Source organism: Cavia porcellus, unplaced genomic scaffold (assembly GCF_034190915.1).
Source record: "Cavia porcellus strain 051 isolate PalLab524CR breed Dunkin Hartley unplaced genomic scaffold, mCavPor4.1 scaffold_1, whole genome shotgun sequence".
Lineage (NCBI taxonomy): Eukaryota > Metazoa > Chordata > Mammalia > Rodentia > Caviidae > Cavia > Cavia porcellus.
This window is the reverse complement of record NW_026947484.1, coordinates 242,055,447-242,073,623: the sequence shown is the minus strand read 5'-3', so window position 1 is coordinate 242,073,623 and position 18,177 is coordinate 242,055,447. Positions and strand designations below refer to the sequence as shown.

Below are 18,177 nucleotides of genomic sequence, written 5' to 3'. Positions count from 1 at the left end.
GTGGGATGGGCCAAGCTCGGCCAGTCCACATCCCGTATCCATCGAGTGATGTCCAGCTCTTCCACAGGCCCATCCCCGCCGTGGCCTTCAGCCTTCTCTCTTACTCCGGAGCTTCACGTGCCCTTCTGAGAAAACTGCGTTTGTCAGAGGGGGCCACATTCAGTGTCCCCTGTGTCCAAAGATCCCTGCTGGATGGAGAGGATGTCGGAGGCCCTGGTTCCCCGCCGGAGTGTAGCTCCAGTCTCTAGGCTTTCCTGCTGGGCTGGCAAAGGACTGGGCAGGGTGCAGAGCGTTCTGTGCAGCAATGGGGCCGGAAATTCCTGGGAGGCAGGGAAGTGGGGTCTCCGTAGGCCAAGCTCACTGCTCCTGATGTCGCTCTGTGTCTACCTGCTGTGGTCCAATTAGCATCAGAAGCAGGCCCACTTCTTTTGCATTTAGGGTTACAGGTCTTACTCAGATGACACTCGGTGCCCACAGTGACAAAATAATCAGTGTGATGTAGCGTTTATATGATATCCCAGACACCGCTATGAGGTGGGCATTACCCCTGTATTCTTCCTCATACTGGTGTAGGTGTGTTATCATCTTGTCTCGTCTTGGATTCAGCGATGATTATGGCACGTCTACTTGTCTGTCTCTGTCCGTGCGTCCATTCATCTCTGTACTTCACGTGGGTAAGGAGACCTCAAGAAGAGGTTTTCAGTAACTCAGCTGAGCCCCACTGTGGAAGGGAGGGGTCGGGGGAGCTCCTGACCACGGGCCTGGGGGGCAGCCCTTGGCTTCCTGGCCGGGCAGGGGTTTCCCACTGTGCTCCCGATCTGATTGCACAATGGGAGTAACAATAGCAGGTGCCTGTCCCAGTGCAGCGTCAGCAAGGTAATTCTCAGTGCCTGGCACAAAGCGAATACATTTCAGGCCTTCTAGAAAGATTATTTTGTGACAGACAGACACCACCAGGAAGCTGGAATCACATATTTGTAGAGGCGAATGCAGAAACGATTGTGATGTTGTGGCTTGTGCTCTGTGGGTGTTATGTGGCTCCTCACAGAGAAGGCGGGAAGTGTGAAGTCCTTTCTAATCATCAATGAGTGTGCTCTAGGGGCCTGATGTGACCTGGCAAGACAGCAGGACAGACAGGACCCCACCTTGGGCTGCGGACTCACACTCACCACCTATACTTTGTACTCACCGTTTTAAGCCTGTGTCCTCATCCTTCAGTGGTGACTCAGAACGACGTCTGTCTCATGGGCTGATCTGGGGACTCAGGAAGACCTCCAGCTGGGCCTTAGGGACACAAAGGTTAGGCAAACAAGGTGTTACTTCTGCAGAATGTGCAGTGTATTGGGGTCAGGTTCTGCTGCGGCTCAGCAATTTCCTCCCAGGAGGCAGGTGGGGGGTAGGGGAGTGGGGGGCAGGGAAGGGTCCAGGTCCTGAAGGGCATTGGGAGCAGGAAAACCAGTGCGGGGAATTCCCCACTCCCTTCTCCCCTCCCTGTACCGAGGGTTTAGCCCAGATCTGTGCAGCTGGGCATGTTCCCTACCTCGGAGCCACATCCCTAGCTCTTTATTGTTTGAGACAGGTCACTCTAGATTGCTTAGGCTGGCCTTGAGCTTTCTACCCTCCCTTCTCAGTCTGCTGAGTAGCTGGGGTTACAGGGTGTATCACTGGTCCCAGCTGGAGCATTTCATGTGTTTCTGTGTAGTTCTAGAGACTTGAGTTCGGTTAAGGTAGGTAAGGAAGAGAGTAAAGCAAGAGCCAATGTTTAATTGATCAATTACTATGCCCCGTGTGCAGAGAGCGTCATTTGTATGATCTCATTTTCAATCTAAATATGCAGTATTTAGTGTTCATGCTTTAAAATTGAGGAAACTGAGGCTCAGAGACCTAAAGAACTTGCTGAAGATCACATAGCCAATGGCATTGGAGCTGGGATTCTCACTGAAGCCCTCTGGTTTGGGCTTTATCCCGAAGATGCTGGAGCCACAGAGGACTTTAGCCTGGTGTCTGAGGAAGGTGAAGCCATCTCAGTTTAGAGGAGACTTCAGCTTGGTTTGCAGGGTTGCTAGGGGTGGACTCCGGACAGAGGGCTGGAGGTGAGGAACAGTCTGTGGTGTGGAGCTAGCGGAAGAACACCCAGCATCGAACCTGAAGCAGGAGGTTCGGGAGGGAGGGACGGGAGGAGGGCACGTGAAGGCCCCGGGGGTGCGTCTTCACTTGCCCTTGTCCCTGGCTGGTGCTGGCAGCTTGTGTCCGAGGGAGTGGGCACTGAGGGACTCCAGTGTTTGGCCTGGGTGGTGGTGGGGGTCCTAGGAGCCTTGCATGTGTTCATGTCAGGCCCCCTGGGACATTCAGGTGGGCTGGGGTGGAAGTGGAGTCCTGGACGTTGGAGGGTGAGCTGGGCTGGATCAGCGACAGGGCTGGGTAGACGAATGGGGTTAGAAGACCTTGGCCAAGGAGAAGGACAGAGGGACAGGGAGGCCTGGGAGGGGCGAGGTAGTGTGGAGATGATAACCACCACCCAGCCCCCGGCCCAGGTTGCATTTGGGTGTGGATTTCTTTGGTTTGATTACAGAATTGAAATATGAAAAACGATAGTTGGCAACATTTAAAAACTCGGAAAAGTTCCCATAAACATAACACTTGGACCAACTGAGTACAAGGAATGTAAACATTATGTACTGCAAAAATGCACTCATAATCTAAAATATTAAGATCAGCTTTGTGGGTGTTCTGAGTGACCTGATCACCTAAGAGCCCGGAAATAGTGGGCTGGCCCAGCACTTCCTCCTTCTTCTCATTTTGGGCCTCTGCTCTGCCTTGTGGAGGTCTGTGGCTGCAGGGCGAAGGCTTGGGCTGAGGAAGCAGAGTTGTAGAAGATAAAACAGTGTAATCGGAGAAGTGGGAGAGCAAGAGAGAGCAGTGTTCTCGAGCTATGAGCTGCAGGTGGGCCAGGCAGGTTGTGATCATGCCAGGGCCAGGTGGGCCAGGTGGGCCAGGTGGGGACTGCAGGTGCCTCTGCCACACACCTGGCCCAGGAGAAAGTAACCGAAGGAGCTGTGTTGCAACCAGACATTTTATTTTGTGTTATTTTTTGACGTGTGATGACTCGAGCGTTTCTGAATTGGGATGGCTGAGATGTAAGATAGAACTTCCTTCATTTGTCCTTGACTGCCGTTTTATAGGAAATATAAGGAGTTCGGTTTGTTCTTGTTAAAATAAAACTCTCAGACTGCAGAGTGGACCAAAGGGTTTTCTGTGCTTTTGTGAAGGCCGCTCTGCCAGCGTTCGACCCTAGCAGCGGTAAATACAAATCTGTGCTGTGCTGTGCTGAGCTTGGCTCTGGGATTGGCTGGCGATGGTGTGCAGGGGCAGGGGAGGCTGATGCATGACCAGCGTCCACTCACTTTTGTTTTCCAAATCCATTTTACTTCAAGGATAAAAAGAAAAGAAGAAGAGGAATGAAAAGTGACAACAAAATTTCAAAACAATAGGGGCAACAGTGGCACATACAGTGTGCATTGTCACCCCAAATCACTCACCCAGAGCACATCTGCATCCAAGTGCCAGAACAGTAGCAGCACAAATCTTCAGCAAACTCAGAGAAGTCACTAGTATAACTGTGATAGCTCTTTTCTTTATATGTGCATTTCCATAGACATCGAAATCTGTCCATTTCTTCTGTATTTTCTATCAAGAATACAAGTTTTAAAGTAGGTATAGATGATTTTCTGGATTCCTGCAGGGTCTGTTGTGATTCTTCCCTTTTCATTCCTAATTGCATGAATTTGAGTCTTGTCTTTCCTTTATTTTGATAAGTTTGGCTAAGGGCTTGTCAATTGTATTTAGTCTTTCCAAGAACCAAGTCTTCAATTCATTGATTCTTTATAGTATGTTTTAGTCTCCAGTGTGTTAATTTCTGCTCTGATCTGTATAATTTCCTCCCTTGTATGAGCTTTTGGCTTAGCCTGCTCTTCTTTTTCTAGAAGTTTAAGGGTCAGCATTAAGTTGTTTATGTGCTCTTGCTCTGTTTTCCTGATGTGGGTATTACTGCTGTGAATTTCCTTCTTAAGTCTGCTTTCATTGTGTCGCACAAGTTCCACGATGTTGTATTATCATCATTCAACTGTAAAAACTGTCTAATTTCTTCTCTAATGTCGCCTGTGACCCATTGGTTGCTCATTAGAGTGCTATTTAATTTCCATGTATTTTTGAAGTTCTTGTGGTTTCCTTTGGCATGGATTTGCAATTTTATTGGACTGTGGTCTGATAGTATGCATGGGATAATTTGAATTCCCTTGCATTTCCTTACCCATGTCCTGAGAGGCAGTATATGGCCTGTTTTTTAAATGACAGGTGTTCAGGGGAGAATATGTGTTCTGATGTTGTGGGGTGGAACACTCCGTAGACATCTACTCAATCCATTTGTTCAAATGTTTGATTAGATTCTAATATTTCATTATAGATTTTTTTGTCTAGTTGGTCTGTCTTTTTGTGGCAGTGGAGTACTGAAGTCTCACAATCAAATTGTATTAGTGATTATTTGATTTTTCTTGTCTGTTAGTAATTGTTTTATGTAGTTGGGTTCACTGATATTTGTTGCATATATATATTTATGATTTTTATCTCTTCCTCTTGGATTGTTCCCTTTAAGAGAGTAGGGTGACCTTTTTTATCTCTGGTAATCAGTCTTGGCTTGAAATTCACTTTGTCTGCAAAGCAAATAGCTACTCCTTCCTTTTTCTGGGTGTCAGTCATATAAAGTGTTGTTTTATATCCTTTGACTTTCAGTGTAGGAACTTTTTTGAGTTAAATGTGTTTCTTGTATACAGCATATTGTTGGATTTTGCTTCTTGATCCATTTTGCCAGTCTGCGTCTGTTGACTGGTGAAATGAGACCATTAGTATTGATGGTTTAGCTGATAGGAATTGACTTAGCCTTTTCATATTATCTTTTCTTTTATTGGCTCGTCCTGTCTCCTGCCCTCCACAGTTGTTTGCCTTTCCTGGTTGAGTCCTTCTATTTGGGGGCATGGAACTGTAGTCATTATTTCGTTCTGGAATGTTCTTCAGAACATTTTGGTGTGCTGGTTTGATGGTCATAAATTTCCTCAGATGTTTTTTGTCATAGAAGTCTCTTATGTCTCCATCAATTTTGAAATATGGTTTTGTGGGGTACAGCAATCTGGGTTGAAAGTTGTTTTCCTTCAGAACTTGGAGTACTTCATTTCCAAGTTCTTGATTTGAGAGTTTGTGCTGAGTAGTTGGCTGTAGTGTTGATGGACTTTCTTTATAGGTGGTTTCTTCAACAGCTTTAGTATTTTCTTCTTGTATTGAATATCTCGAATCTTGACTATGATATGCCTGGCTGTAGATTTTTTTAATCATTGCTAATTGGGGTTCTATATGCCTGGTTTATGTGTATGTCAAATCCTTTATCTCTACCAAGGAAAGTTTTCTACAGTGACGTCTGTGGATATGTTTTTAGTATCAGTTGTGGTATCTCCTGTCTCTTCTTTGATTCTAATCAATCTTAAGTCATTTTTCTTTGTCTCAGCTAGCAGCTGCTGGACCGATTTCTCATGTTCCCTTGGTATTTTTGAGAAATCTTTGTTTTCCTGGTCACTAACTGCAAACCTGTCTCCAGTATCTGAGATTCACTGCTCACATTGGTCTAATCTGCTTCAAATATTTTCAGTGGAGTTTTTATTCTTCTGGATGTCTATTTAAATCTGATTTATGGATTCTATTTCCTATGCTGTACTTCCATAATTTGCTTAAACTCATCTATTTTTTTCCAGTGTCTGCTCTAATGTTCCTAAGCATGTGTATTTTGTTAATCTCTATAATTATCTGGGAGATTATTTCTGATTTCATTTTTTTTCAGTGTCATTCAATTGCTTTGTTGTTTCCACTTCAGAGAGACCTGGTGGGAAGGCTTTCAGATTGTCCCACCTCATTGCTCCCTGGGTTTGCGTCTGTCGAACTGGATGTCTGAGGTTGCATTTTGCTTAAGTGTCTTCTCATTTTATTTTCTCTTCTTTAATTCCTCGGGTGATGCTTGTAGGTTGTTTTGTTGGCAGTATTTAGGACCCTTAGATGATGACGACTTCTCCGAAGGATCTTCCATGTGTAGCTGGATTTTGGGTTTTGTGTCTGTTGGAAGATCTGACTTCCTCATTTTGCTGAAGATGAGAAGTTGTTGCTTCTTTGGCACTGTGCCACTGTATTTTCTGTGACAGTTAATCGCAGACATGGAATACCAGCACTAATAGCTGTTTAGGACAGTTATGTCAATTTTTAACTATAGTGGTACCAATAGCATCAAACACAGCCTAGTAAACAATAAATCAGGTGAACACTTCATTTGCAAATTTTAACCATATGAACTCAATTTGAGATTATATAATAAGATGTAAAACAGACCAGATAATTGTATGTAATATATAAGTCCATAATGTTTCAACTTTGTCTTTGGTGTTAAAATTTAAAATTGTTTTTTTTTTTTTTGTCTTTTTCATTTTTATCGGTACCAGGGATTGAACTCACGACTGCCTGCTTGCAAGGCAGGTGCTTATACCGCTGAGCTAAATCCCCAGCCCCTAAAATTTAAAATTGTTAAAGGAGAAAATATAGATGTGGAAGAAGAGAAAGAGTTTCAAAGTAAGATTGGAGGACACAGAAGGATCACGCCAACTTGGGGAGACTGGTGGAGAGGACTGGAGGAAAAGAGATAAAAGGAAGAACAGGACAGAGCCATAACCACGAAGAGTTTAGGAACCACTTTCACACATAAAAAACAGTGAAGGAGACAGAGAAGAAAAAGAACACAAAGTGACAAAACCCCAAAACAATAGCAGCAGCAGCAGCAGCAGCAGCAGCATAAAAAAGTAAGAAACACAGATAGTTCACCTCTAGGATTCTCTCCGGTTTCTCTAGGAGAGAGCCTGTGGACACAGAGTCCCAGATGGTGCCGAGCTATCCCAGCAGGCCAGCAGTTGCCTTACGTGGAGTAGTGGAAGCCCCGGGGCTCACCACAGCCCAGGCAGTTCCCATGGTCTGCGCCCAGCTAGGAGCTGCTAGAGGAAGCCTGCAGCAGCTCCGGCTCTGGACTCAGCTGGCCTGATCCAGAATGGCTCCGGCCAGTCACTGTCTCCCCGTGGGAGGACTGAGTCTCTGCACTCACCACCAGCCAGTGCAGTCCTTCATGTCTGCCACTCCTCCACTGCCGCGTCTCTCTGCAGAGGCCTCTGGGGTGTCAGCCATCACCATCACCGTGAGTGCGTGTCCCCAGGTTCCAGCAGCTCCTCTCATGGGTCAGTCCTGTCTCAGGGAGAAGGTGCTGCTGGCTACTGCCTTCTTTTTCAATGAAGTTATTTTTTTATTTGCTCTGTGGGCTTCAGTTCACGCTTTAGTTTCTTCCAGGGCCCCGGGGCCCACTTCCTTCCTTCTTGTCTGCCTCACGATGCTGCATTCCAGTGTCTGGATGGCGACTCTCAGAGAGGCTGTTTTCTCTGCCGCTCGCCGCTCCACCGTCTTCCCGGAAGTGTCCAGACGTCACTCATGAGCAGAGGCACTGTCCGGTTGGTCAGGTCTTGCTGGGAGACCTTGTGTTCAAACTCTCACCTGCCCGAACCACTCTCATGCCAGTCTGGGTCAGAGAGCTTCTATTGATTTACTATAACATCTTTAGTTTCCCATTTAACTTTTTGAATTTGTTTTATGATATACTTGATCCAGTAACTTGTGTGTGTGCATTTCAGAGCTTTGTGTGTATTTATTTACTTTTGTTTGTATTTTGAGACAGGGTCTTGCTATGCAGTTTAAGCTAGTGTTGAATTCACCGTGTAGCCCAGGTTGGCCTCAGTCTCATAGTGCTCCTGCTATCTGAGCCCCAGGGCTGGAAGTACAGGTGTGCATCACCATGCCTGGCTAGAACTTTGTCTTTAAAACCTGTTTTATTAGGGAAAAAGTTATTTCCTATCTATGAATAAGATACTTTCTTTTATGATGACTTCAGTTTCTAAATTTGTTACATTTCATTTCCTTAATTAATACAATGGGAGAAAGAATTTAAAAGCCCCGTAGTAGTGGGCATGATGGAGCTTACCTATAGTTCTAGCTATGGGAGGCTGAGGCAAAAGGATCCCCCTGAGCCTGGAATACATAGAGAGACTGTCTTAGAAAACCAAATAAACAAAAAATTCATGTGGAATGGAAGCAGGTGGTGGCTAAATGATGTGACACACATCAGTCAGCTCGCAGATTCATTAATTTAGCAATTAATGAGGTTCTCTACCGTATATGGGATTTTAGGCACTTGGAATGCAGTGTGTGTAAGACAGAAAATCTGCACTGAAGGAGTTCCTAGTGGACTGGGGAACAAATAAATAAAAGGAAAGGGCTAGAACTTCTGTCTCTGAGTCTGTTTTTGGAAGTGCTAAGGATTAAAAGCAAGAGGGAATGAGGAAGAGAACAGGAGTCTGAGAGGTGGCGACATTTCAGATAGGATCCCTAGGAAGGCGTTCTGGCCAAGTCCCTGCGGTGCAGTACAGACCTGAGGGAGTGAGGAGCCAGCCTCTCAGTGGCAGTCGTTGTGGGGAACCTGCGGGGAGCACATCAGCCAGGGCAAGGGGACTGGGGCAGGGATACAGGGTTAGGGTAAGCAGGGGGAGTGGTCTGCCAGATGATCGAGGACTGGGAGCTGGGAGTGGGCATGTGGGGAACTCTAGTGGGGGGGTTGCAGCCCTTTTTGTGCCAGGAACCCCTTTGGCAGCCTGGGGGCTTATGAAGTACGTTTCAGAAGAGTGCTTTTAAATGCACCCCCCCCCCAAACCACAGGGTATAAGGGAATTAGATTGCACAGAATACAGGTATCAAAACAGAAAAGCTGATTTATGATTTAGCAATGTGTGTGCATCTTCATTCATGCATTAGATAAGGTCTAGCAGGAGGTGGTAAGAACTGTGAGTCCAGAGTAATACTGGTACTGCTTGCTGAGGTCCCTGTGATGGGACATGGGATTATCCAGGATGCTGACAGGCACAGAGTCGTGGGCAGTGCTAACCGTACCCTGGCACTGCCTGCACCTTAATGGGAGGCACTGCCCAGTGTCAGTTAGAAATTACTGAAAATGAGGGTTGCTTTTCCCCACGTAAGTTCTAGGACCTGCTGGCCTCTCTCACAGACCTGCTGGAGTCGCGTGAGTTCCGCTGGCTCTGGAATTCTGTGCAGGCTTTTCACATCGCTGAGTTCCTGGCGGCTCAGTGAGCCCAGTGGCAGCTTCTGACGTGTTAAGACTTCCTAGGAGTAGCCGAAGCTTTGTGTTGCCCTTTGCTCAGGCAGGATCTCCTCTCCCGGGGACGCCCCAACCCAGTGCCAAGGATCCCTATGGCACAGGTGAGGTTCTCTGCGTGGACTTAAGAAAGGATCTGCGCCACTGTTTCCCGTCACAGGGCTCATCCTGGTACTTGGCCTGGACCTGCTGTCTGCCGGCAGGCTTTCTGGTCCCGTGTCTTTGCGTGTGTTCTGTGTGTGATGCAGGCGTCTCACTCTGGCCTGCCCGCTCGCTCGGTGCCTTCTCTGAGCTGCCCCGTCCTCGTGGTCCTGACTGTCGTGCTCTGTACTGCAGCTGTGAACCCCTGTGCACCTCTGAGCTCTGTGTCATTGTGCCATCTCTGTCTTCCCAGGGTAGCACCTGCCTGGAAGCAGCCTGGAGTGAACAAGAGAAACTCACACTTCCCACGTGCAGCACCGGGTCGTGCTGGCCGAGGACCCCCTGCCCCAGGTCTGTAAGTTCCTTCCTGCCTGGCCTGCACCCCTTTTCTTTCTGCTTGTACACTTCCAGGGCTGCTTGTGATGTCTTGTTTTCTTAAATAAAAAACTGTTTCCTAAGAATTTTATAACACACAGTGTTGAGAGGTAGAGTAGAAAGCAAAAATCACCCCGAAGTCTATCATCCAGAGAGAAGGCATAACATTTTTGGTGTCTGTTTTATTTATTTTTTCATCGGATGTATTTTACAAAGATAGGATCATGCTGTCTGATGCATCAAAATTATTTTATTTTTTGTCAAGATATTTTTGATTTTTTTCCTGGATGCAGGAACATGTTAGTTGTTATGCAAACGGCCACAGAGCTTGGTTGGGTTCACATCATGGAGCTGTCTTTTAGTAGCTGTCGACTCTAGAGAGTTAGCTGATGTCTCTATTTTCCAGTTTCCCCATCTGTAAAATGAGCCCAATTAAAACAGTGTCTAGGAGTGTGGCGGGGACTGCATGGGTTCAGATGTGGAAGTGCTAACCCTAACCCTTCCTTCCTGGAGCGGGTGGAGAGGTGTCAGTCATGCAGGCCGCTCAGGGCGACCCTGGAGCTCTGGGAGCAGTCAGGGTGATGGGGCTGGTGTCAGCAGCTGGATGATTTCTCCTCTGAGGTGAGCCACATCTCCCCAGGGAGGCTCCACGCCAGCCAGGCATGCCTGCCGCTCTTGGGGTTGAGTAGAAACAGACGCACAGCCAGCATGTGGTTACCTGCTGCAAACCACGGGATTCCTGGCCTGGTACCGTGTCCACCTGTCCTTGAAATTTGATAATTTGGAAGGAGTACATAATTCTGAGAGATTCTTCGTAATTTACTATTTGAATCACCTGGAAGACTTATTATTCTGATTGCTTTGGACTATAGGATTTACATATCAGTATAATTTTTCTAGCACAGTGAATCCAATTAAGGTAGCCTGATTGTGATATTTTAATATTATTAATACTGGATGACAATTCTCATTAGATAAGCAAGAGAGACGTAGGTGGAATTTCACCCTCTATCAGGCCTATCATTACATTACTCTCAGGTTTTACTGAGAGCCATGACTGATGAGTAGTGGCAGCACTGGAAAGCTACCAAGTATTTACATCTTTCCTGGGGCTTCGTCGAATCCAGGGAGTTGAGCTGGCTGGGTGTGTTGAGCAGGCTGTGTGTCTGAAGCATTCTCAGAGCAAGCACGGAGAATAGATGAGTCCACAGAGTGTTAGAGAAAATTCCTAGGCTTTGCACTCAAATCATGAAGCATGCTTTGAGTTTGAGTTTGAAGCAGAAGGTTGTGCTTTCTTAATCTTTCCTTGTTTTTAAAGTTTTGGTTGTTGTCTGACACCGTGACACGAAATTCTACAACTGAGTTCCAAAAGAATGGGTGTTGCTGAGTGAGTCAGCACATTTTAGGGCTGTGGTTCTGAGCTTCCTGACCTCACAGCTCCCGAATAAATGTCTAAAACCCTTTTAGTGTTGGCACTCAACTGTGGACGATTTACTCCCCAAGGGCCAATTAGCAGTGTATACAGACACGGTTGGCATCTAGTACCCAAGGCCACTGAGTGCTGTGCGTGGCCCAGGTCTGTCTGCACCAGAAGGGACCCCTGGAGCCACCACGGGAGGAGTATGGAGGCTGCGAGCCCCTCCTGTAGACATTGGCAGGCTCAGGTGCCTCCGGGGAAGCAGACTGGGCCAGGACGGCTCTGAAAGCTGTCATTTCCCTGGTGAGCACTCTTTCAGGCTTGCAGTGTTAGGAAATAACTCTCAGGTGTGCTAGAACTGACTGAGCTCTGGGACAGCGATAAAGAACCTTTTAGAGACCGAGTGTCCAAACTGCAATAAAACCCACTTACTTGTCGCAAAGTGCCAACACTGCAATTAAACCAGAATATCATGGTTTTAGTTTAGAAAATAAAAAAAGGCATATTAACATCTATTGTCTTAAAAGCATGCAACATGTGTGCCATGAGTTCACCCCTGCTGCTCTTGTAGGCTGACTTGCACTGGAAAGCGCAGAGAACTGTGTCTATGACCTTTCCTGGCTTACTAAGTTACACTCTAGGTAGGACTGGTGAATGAGCGCTTGCTTGTGGTGGCTGCATAGCTTACATGCTGTTGGTGGAGTGTTGGGGGTCTGGAGTCCCCAGCGCTTCCTCTCAGAGCCTGGGGTCAGAATAAAAGGAGGTTTTTTTTTTTTTTTTTTTTTTTTTTTTTTTTTTTTTTGCTTGTTATTAAAGATACATGAAACTGAAGTTTTGGACCTCAGCTCTGCTCTTGAGATGTCCCACCCCCAAGATGGGAGATGCTGAGCCTCAGAACAAGGCCAAGGCGTCATTTTCCAAGTTCTGGGATTTGTCTCAGTCACCGACGCTGTCTTTGTCATGTTCTTTCTTGGCGTCCACTCCCACTCCTGTCATGATCCACACTGAGTCTGCTCATCAGTGCACTCCTTAGTCTTGGAGGAGAGGAATTGGTTAAAAAAAAAGATGTGTGAGTTTCCACTGTATGGCAGGGATCATGGCTAAGAAGATTGCAGTCAGGACACTGCCTAACCAGAGGCAGTCTCAGTTCAGAGGGTGGCACTGCCATGATGCATTTCAGGAAAATGGGCAAAATAGTGACTAGGACAGACATATAGGATTCTATGCCAGCGCAGAGGACATGGGCCATGTTTGTGGAGCACCTGCTGTAATCTGTCAGACACTGATTTTAGAGTTCTTGGAGGAAGACCTCTGCCTGAGGATGGGTGGAAGGTGTCACCGTCACTCCTGTGAGCTGCTCCTGCCTGTGTGCTGTTTCTTGGGTTCTGTTTCAAGACGGGCTCTCAGGGTTCCGGTGATGGATGAGTTCAGTATATGCCACCACATATGCTCTACCTTCTCCCTCTTGGCCCGAGGCAGTGTCACCCCAGGAAATACAGCCAAGTTGGGGACAGTACGAGGAAGATGCAGTCACTATGCGGAGGGGATTCTGCAACAGGGAGCAGTCCTGGGTGAGCCAGGATGCTGCTGTCTCTCTTAGCAAAGTAAGAAACCTGTGAGTGCTGAAGTGCAGTAGTCTCCTGCTTTTGAGCACATCGGCACCAATCAGTCTGGGTCGAACACGGAGAGTGCAGGTGTTGGGTGGAGATTAAGCAGGGAGCAGAAAGGTCGAGGGTCCACAGTTCTCTTCCCCATGGCCTGCAGGTCTGGGTCATGCTCTGCCTCCCCTCTTACCACCCGGGTCATCCCTTGGGGCTTGGTCTCCAGGTGGACTGGGAGCAGAGCGACGGGCTCCTCTGGTCTTGACTGCTGGCTCTGGTTCTGTCAGTTGTGAGACTACTCTGGGCAGCTAGCTTCGTTGAGGCAGGGTATCCCTCCTGCAAAATAGGAATGGCAGCGTTTGCCGGCGGGAGTGGTTGAGGAGAGAGGAGATGGGTGTGAAGTTATGAACGTGCCTGGCACGCTGGGGACTCCGAAAATGCTGGTTACAACTCCCGTTGAGAAGCTGAGTGTCCCGAGGGGGTGGGGAATTGCAGAAATGCAGAATAGGAAGTAGCAGGGGCTGGTGTTACGTCTCTCCTGAAATTGCAGTTTAAAAAATTAAAACAAAGAAAGAAGGAAAGAAATCCTGGTGACAGAAAATAGGATTAGGAATTCTGAGTTTCTGTGGCAGGGCAGAAAAATGAGCTTCATTTGTCAGATACCAGCTGCAGGCCCCTTGGTAGTGTCTGTGGAAGGAAGATGCCCGGCAGCCTTGAGGACTGTCTCCGGGCTGGACTGGTACTCGGTGGGCTGGCAGTGCCCAGTGGGCGGGTGCTGTGAGGTTCTAGCGATGCTTGGGTTTCTTTAGTCCTGAATAGCGCTTTTGTTAATTATTTCCATCCGTAATTAATGTCGTGATATCAAAGCTGTTTGCAGTTAGTGAGTTTCCTCCTAGGCAGATTAAGTTTCTATTCCCTTAAAATGTGCTGCATTTGAGAAGGCACCTGAGAGGGAAGAGAAGGCTGTCTTGTGCAGTGGAGCTGCTTCAAAGTACACAGCAGCGTTTCTGTTTCACTGGAATACGCGTGCCTAAGCCTGCCTGGTCCTGAGCCTTGAAGGGGGAAGAGAAGGTGGGGAAGCCGGAGGAGCAGGAGGAGACTGTGGCTTCTGAGCAGGTTTTATTTCTCCCCGCTGGGATTTCTCTACCTCCTCCACACGAGCTCCATTCCGGAGTTCAGGATGCAGGGATCCGCAGTGCTGCGCTTTTTCTGCTTGGTCTCCATCGAGGCCCCCGCTGTGGAGCTGGCCTTGTGCTGCTGGCCCTGCCCTTGCTGGGACCCACGCAGGAGCTGTGCTGCTGCGGGAACCGGCTCCACGCCACCACAGGGCCAGGACCGTGTCACTTGTTTGCTCAAATTAGAGTCTGTGAGCCCTGGTAGGACTGTGCTGGGGCCAACCTGGGACTGGGCTGTGACCCCAAAACCCAGGAGATGGTCGGCAGGCGGACGTTCAGGCTGCTGTGAGCGCTTGTTTAATGGCGGATACACCTAGAGGTACATCTTCAGGGCTTTCACTCAGAATCAGTATTCTTTTTTCTTCTCCCCTTTCTGGACCTGATGAGAAAGCGGGTGCCAGTCCGTGGGAAGGCATCACCCCAGTGCAGGCTCAGCTTGTTGGGACTGGAATTTGTTTGCTTCCTTCATTTTATTCAGAGGAAATAGAAATTTGTATTTTTATTTTTTTTGACACAAAAAGGACTCCACATTAGCACTCGTGAAATGTAATAGCAGACAGATAAAGAAAAATTGAATTTGGCAAGGCTTTGAAATCTGGTGATTTCAAATTAGAGCTGGAGAATTCATTCTGTGGGAGCTGGAAAGTCTGGGCGTGTTTCTTTCTGGAGTTACAGCTTGCTGTGTGCTTCCTTCTGCAGGCTGCCGCTCCTTTCCAACGACGGCTTCCGCTTGTTCCACTGGACAACGGGATTCTTCTTTCCTCACTGCCACTAAATGCCTGTGTGCAGGCTGCCGTCCGGTGCAGGGAGCAGGGTGGAGCTTTTTGCCTGAGGATGGCCGTTCCGCCGTGCAGGATGAGGGCAGAGTACGTGGCAGCACCAGCATCAGGGTAAGAGCTACTTTTGTGTCTTTTCTCTGCTGTCCGTTTTCTGTTAGAGAATGAGCCTTGCAAGGTGGTCACAATGAAGGGGTCTGGTCAGAGTTGCATCTGGCTTGCCGTGGGTGCCATGGAGCTGCGGTGGAGACATAGCCTACCTGGTCCCACTCCGGGGCCCTCAGAGAATCTCTGCCCAGAAGTGTTTAGTCTGAGCTTCACCTTTAAAACGCCCTGAATTTGTTCCTGATTAAACGTGAACATGCTCACATAAGTGTCAGGGTTCTAGGTCCTTCTAGAACACCAAATGATATGTCCAAACGAGGCCCATTCTCCTCAAGGAGACTGCAACTGGACCTTAGGTGCCACCTCTTAGATGGTTTGAAAAGTCCCTGCCTTGCTCCTTTATTTGATTGGCTTATTTAGCCATTGCAAACACTGAATTTTGCCTGCTTGGTCTTGATCTTTCTGCTAACTCTTGACCAAAGAAATGATAGTTTTGGCTAACTCTTCCGATAAAAGTGATTATCTGGTTTCTTTGGGTACTAGGAACGGAACTCAGGCCTCATGCTTGCTAGGCAGGGCTGTGCTGCTGGCCCCTCCCCCATGAAAAAGTGGTTATCACTTTCTAGACTGAACGGCACTTAGCATGAATGGCGATAGCTGCAGAGGGACAGCAGATGGTCACTTCTGTGGCGGAGCCTAGAGTTAGTGTGAGGACCAGCCACCCTGATATCGAAGGAGAAGTATGGAGCTGGCCAACACCTGATATCAGGTGCTGATGGCAGGTGCACAGAGCGCTGCGGGAGTGGTGGGGAGGGAAGAGTGGTGGGAACGAGACCCATTCGCCTGGCCTAGGCGCATTTATGTGTGTTCTTCCACTCAGTGTGGCCCGGTGGAAGCAATGGGACATCGACTGTAAGGTTAGCGGTTTCTCTGGGATAAAGTCCACATTTTCTGGGTTGAAAAGCTACCTTTTGCTTTTTAATAATAGGACCGATATCTGCCTGGTGGGCTCACTAAATCATTCAACCTTCTGAGCAGCTCTCTATTGGAGATGAGCTTGTGAAGTATAGAGATCTCGAGTTGCCAGAGAGGAGCGTGCTAAATAAAGATCAGGTGGGAATGAGACCATGCTAGTATGATTGTCCCAGTTGGAGAGAGCAGGAGAGAAGAGGGAGGACGAAGAACTATCAGAACTCTTATTTTTAGAATGAAGTTTTACATGTACTGTGTGCTTTATGTTTTCAAAAGACCCTTTGCGTCTATTTTTATCTCCAAGGTGGGTCTAGCTTTTCCTTCTGTAGATCAAGAGTGCCCTCCTCAAGTCACATTGCCAGGAAGAGGCAGTGCAGAGGGCAGTCTTCAGAGCCTCGTCTTTTGCTCTTCGGATTGCTTCTGGTGGCACAGCATCAGTGACAGGCCGGGGTAGGCGCCTCTGTTCAGCTCAGCAGCACAAGCTGGGTTCAGGCTGTGATGCTGGGGTGCAGGGGGAGCTGAGAACCAGGCTATGCAGTTGGCGTCAAGTGGGCTGTGCTGGGGAAGTGCACCAGGTGTGGAGGGGCCTGGGGTTCTCTTGCCTGGGTGCTGGCTGTGAGATTCACACCTTCCATTTCAGTTTGCTCAGTGGGCTGGGCTGAGCTTCTTGGAAAGGCCCTGAAGAAGGAGCTCTGAACAGGAGCCTCAGGTGCCCAGGGCTGCTCCTGGGAACAAAGACAAGTTCAGAGGGCCCTTGGAAGTTTCCTGTGTTTACATTCTTGGTCTGGGCATGTCTCAGATTGGTGCCCTGCAGATGGCTATTTATTTCTCAAAGTTCAGCTGCTGTAAAAACACTGATCTTGGGCCTGGCTTCAGGGCCATCACCATCCCTACCTCCCAATCAGTGGCCAGGGTGGATAGAGCCCCTAACATTGGTTCTGCTAGCTGCTTGTTCTAGGCCTGGCTCCAGTTTGCACATACGTTACCCATCCCAGGGCTGATACCACGAGGGCAGCTGTCACCTAGAGGCCCCTGACGTGGGGGTGCGCAGGGGCAGACGTGGTGGTTGGGACCAGAATGAGATTAGATGTTCAATTCTGTTTACATCTGCTTAAGTTTATGTGGTGTGGTGTCACTTGGTGTTTTTCATCTGTTTTCTGTTGCCTAATAAAATACTGAGGGCTGAGTAATTTTTCAAGAAAAGAGATTTGTTTAATTCACAGATTCAGAGGCTGAAAATCCACAAAACTTGTTGGTACATGGTGGTAGGATGTGTGTGGAGAGAACAGGTGGTCAGAGAGGCGCCTCGGGCCAGCTGGCACTTACAGCTGCTCTCCCGAGAACTGAACGGGTACCCCAGAACTGCCTCAGCCCCTTTGGGGCAGTGCCCACCATATCCTCCTCCGCCTCTGCCAGACCTACATCGGAAAAGCCCCATCTCTGGCTGTGGTTGCACTGAGGTCATCCTTCCAATGCAGGGACCCTGGGGCACTAAACGCCTCTGGGCACAGCACATGGAGGGTCAGGAATTTAATTTTGCATTGCTTACTCTTACAAAAATGCAAATATTTTTTCCTTTGCATTTAATGGAATGAGATGAAACTCGGGGGAAGAACGTTCCAAAAAGATGGCAATATTCATGCTGAAATGGCCTTTTTCTTTAATGACATGACTAATGTAAGTTTTTTGGACAAGTTGAAGGAAAAAGGAATACAGGCTTTTATTTGCTTTTATGGAATTGATCTTTTAAAAACATCATACTGTCCAGAAAGAAAAAGCTGGCTTGCACTGCTTGCCACTTTTCTGAGCACGAGCCCGCCCCGGATGGCTCTGCACACGTGTGGTGTGTGCGTCAGCTGTGAGGAGATGTGGTCCCAGGCCTTTTGAAATGGCTTGTGGAGCACAGAGCCTTCTGTTAATCTTATAAACACCGGGAGCCACAAGGTGGCCAAACACTGAACATCACCATGAGTGACTGAGAAATGAGGCTGGACAGTCCATACAGTGAGTCCAGGCTCTCCTTTGAGTAGGAGTTAAGAGGTCCCTGATTTAGGAGAACGAAACTCCCAACCTACTGTACATCTGGTATGAGTTCGTATTCTCTAAAATCGAAGAATGAATTTAGGGACAACGGAGGTTAAGAGTAGGAATATTTATTGAGAGAAAAGGATCCCGAGTGGGTTGCCAAAGATTCTATATTTTCTTGGGATTTTTTTATAGAGTAAAATCGTGAGGCGAGGCGGGTTTAAAGTTGGGGAAAACTGGGAACTCGCAAGGCAGATGGGCATGAGGTGGGACAGAACCATGGTCAACTAGCAAGTTT

The 18,177-nt window shown here is 47.8% G+C and overlaps 1 protein-coding gene across 8 annotated transcripts in view; it reads left to right on the top strand.

Annotated features, from left to right (window-relative positions):
- Kcns3 (potassium voltage-gated channel modifier subfamily S member 3) overlaps window positions 1-18,177 on the top strand; it is a 47,759-nt gene that overhangs the window by 16,190 nt on the left and 13,392 nt on the right. For 6 of the 8 annotated variants that reach the window (XM_063232284.1, XM_003473149.5, XM_013155942.2 and 3 more), the window contains exons 2-3: window positions 9,687-9,784; window positions 14,701-14,891. The gene's annotated coding sequence lies outside the window, so the exon portion shown is untranslated. Of the gene's footprint in view, window positions 1-6,506; window positions 6,888-8,747; window positions 9,397-9,686; window positions 9,785-14,700; window positions 14,892-18,177 lie in introns of those variants that run through there. The other 2 variants (XM_063232288.1, XM_013155940.3) reach the window with 2 other exon arrangements.